Raw genomic sequence first — 3,625 nt, forward strand, 5'->3', positions numbered from 1 at the left:
TGACTGTTGGAAATGGTGGGGAAGAAATGCTCAGCCCCGCACTGCATCTGCCCACATGTGCAGGCAGGAAAATTCCTGGGAAGACAGCAGGTCTGGCCTGAAGGTAGATGGGAAGGAGACAACGGCATCTTCTGAAAGGGAAGAGAAATCTTTCCATATGTCCATAACCCTGCATTTAGCTTGCCTAAGGCTCTGGGTTCAATCTTCAGCATCACATTCAAAAGCAGGGATTATTTGTTGAGAGAAGGGGTTTCACTGTGTTATCCAGGCTGGTCTCAAACTCCTGGACTGAAGGGATCCTCCTGCCTCAACCATCCAAAGGCTGGGACTGTAGGCATGTGACACCACACCAAACTATAACTGCCCTGAACATACTACATGAAAGGCACTGTTAAGTATGCTAGGGACACAGAAAGAGAAAAAACAAACAAACAAAAACACGGCCCCTAGTACCAGCAAGCTTACATTCTAGTGACGGAGAAAGACTAAGAACAAGGGAATAAATAAGCTAATTCCAGACTGTAGTACTGTGAAAGAAAACACACAGGGCTGCCTTAACGCAGTAGGTATTTGATTTAAAGCAGACAAGGAAATATGAGGCCTGGATAGGGAGCCAGCCATAGTCCAGGCAGAGAGTAGCATGCGTAGAAGCCCTGATATGTGTCGAGGCCTAAAGTAGCTTGGGAAGAGAGAATGCTGAGAAGACAGACTTGTGAACATTTAGAAGGAAGAACCAAAGACAGACCAAGTGTGGGGATTGAACTTTAGTTCCTTGCTAGATAAATATGCCACTTCCAGAGTAAGGGAACTCCAGAGAAAGCAGGTTTGGGAGACATGCATTTTCTCTCTGTGGATTCTTTCCCTCCTGTACAACAGATTGATCAGACTATATGACAACCAAGGTTTAGTGCTTATTCTTTATTTTTTTTTTTTAGAAGAGAGAGAGAATTTTAATATTTATTTTTTAGTATTTGGCAGACACAACATCTTTGTATGTGGTGCTGAGGATCGAACCTGGGCCGCACGCATGCCAGGCGAGCGCGCTACTGCTTGAGCCACATCCCCAGCCCAGTGCTTATTCTTTAAAACCTTATGATCCTTTTACAAATTTGAGGCCAGCCTCAGCAATTTAGTGAGAACCTGTCTCAAAATAAAAAGGGCTGGGGGTGTAACTCAGAGGTTCAATCCCCAGTACCAAAAAAAAAAAAAATCACGATCCTAACATTTTCTAAATTCCAGATGGTTTAAAGATTGCAGTGTGAGGTCAGGCATTACCCTCACATTTTCTAAATTCCAAATGGCTTAAAGATTGCAACATGAGGCTGGGCACAGTGGCACATGACCCATGATCCCAGCCTTCAGGAGGCTGAGACAGGAGAACCTCAAGTTTGAGGTCTGCCTCAACAACTCAGCAAGACCCTCTCTCAAAATTTTTAAAAATTAAAAGGGCTGAGAGGAGCATAGCTCAGTGGTACAGTGCCCTCAGATTCAATCCCCAGAACTGAGAAAGAAAAAAGATTGCAATATGAAAATAAGCTAAGTAACAAATTAAACTGAGGGTTTTTTGTTGTTGTTGATAATGTTTTTAAACTTCAGAGTGAGGAAGACCTTTTGAAATACAATACAAAACCGGTACCGAAGAAAAACAAAGGATGGATAAATTTAATCCCCAAAATACCTAATGTTTTTGACTGGCAAAAACAAACAAACCTCTAGGCAAAGTCACAAGTCAAACAACAAACTGGGAAAAAATATTTGCAATTCATTTGACAAAGAGCTGATTTCCCTAGTATATAGTGACCTATAAATCAAGAAAAATGAGCAAAAGATATAAACAGACATGCAAAGGGAAACATAAATCCATCTTAACCATGAAGAGAGACTTGCTCCATTAAAAACAGTTGCCATTTGAACCCCCCAGAGATACCATTAATCAGGACTGACAAAAGGTAAAACATTTGATGACTCGGTATTAGGGAGAATATGGGAATCAAGCATTTAATGGAGTGTTGAGCAACATCTACCAAAACTACTTGTGCTCACACTCTTTGACCCAAATATTCCTACTTCCAGGAATAGATCTTACATATATGACTATACAAGGCTCCTCCTGTAGCAATTCTTATGAGGAAAGATGGGAAACCATCTCAATGTCCTTCACTAGAGGACTGGTTAAATTACCATGTACAAAACGTTATAAGCCATAGTAATATGCCCGAGAAAGTTCCTTTTGAACTCTTATGGAATGATTTTCAAATTACATTAAGCCAAGAACTGTGTATGTACTACCCAGCTCTGCTTTCTGTGGGTAAATTAACCTCTGGAAGGTTATTTTATTTTATTATTTTTTAACTTTTTAGTTTTCGGCAGACACAACATCTTTGTATGTGGTGCTGAGGATCGAACCCGGGCCGCACGCATGCCAGGCAAGCGTGCTACCACTTGAGCCACAACCCCACCCCCTGGAAGGACATTTTAAGAAATTGCCTTTGAGGAGGGAAATAGCATCTGGGGGACAGAAAAGGGAAAACTTTCTGTTACATAGCATTTGGATTTTGAATTATCTTTTCAAAATACAATTTAAAGAAATAAATACAAGCCAGACCTGGAGGCGCGTGCCTGTAATCCCAGTAACTCTGGGAGGCTGAGACAGGATTGCAAATTCAAGACCAACCTCAGCAATGTAGTGAATCCCTGCCTCAAAATTAGTAAGGCCTGGGGATGTGGCTCAGTGGCTAAGCACCCCTGGTCTGGGTTCAATTCCCGGTAACAAGAACTAAGTGAGTAAATAAATTAATAATAAAAAGCAGAGAAACAAAACCCCTTCGTGGTTCTAAGAAAATTGAGTTGGTGCGAAGGGAACCAATATTTTTTGAGCTCCCCATCTTGTCCACCGACAAGACTTCACAGGTTAAAACACAGGTTCGATTGGCGGGGTGATTTGCTCCGCGCCACGCCTAGTCAAACGCCAACCCTGACTCCCACTTCTCATATTGCTTCTATTTAAACAGCTTCCTGTTCTTAAAATACTATAGAAGCTAAGGTTGTAAATCAAAGGTAGAGCTCTTGACTAGCATGACAGAGGCCCTGGGTTTGATCCCAGCACTGCAGAAATAATAATTTTAAAATAACGTTGGTATAGTTTATTGAGCATTTTTCGTGTCTAGTCTCACAAAATTCTCAAGACAACTTTGAAAGGAAGTATTATCCCCTCTGAAAGAGACGATAAAAGGATCAGAGACATCGTGCATTAAGAGCACAAGATCATAGATACGCAAGTTTGGAAGCCGGTTTAATTCCGATATACTGAGCCGACGCCGAAACCACTCCCGGTTCAAAGGACAAAAGCGATTTCGCTCCGCGCAGAGATGCACACATTTCCGGGGGGCGGCGCGATCCGGCGAGCTGCAGAAAGTGGCGCAGGCGCCACAGCAAGCTCGCGAGAGAACGTGCCGGAGCCCGGGCGGCCGGCGCCAGCTGTCGATCATCTCGCTCCGCCCCCCGTCGGCGCGCCCCCGGGGAGGCCACGCCCCCAGCGCTGGCCGGGCGGGAAGCGAACGCGCGCTCCCTCCCGTTACCCTCCGCCTGGGGGGAGGGTGGGGGAAGCGGAGACGCGCGCTCTGGA

Source organism: Marmota monax, unplaced genomic scaffold, assembly GCF_021218885.2.
Source record: "Marmota monax isolate L192 unplaced genomic scaffold, Marmota_monax_Labrador192_F-V1.1 WCK01_AAM20220418_F8-fsc00008, whole genome shotgun sequence".
Taxonomy (NCBI): domain Eukaryota; kingdom Metazoa; phylum Chordata; class Mammalia; order Rodentia; family Sciuridae; genus Marmota; species Marmota monax.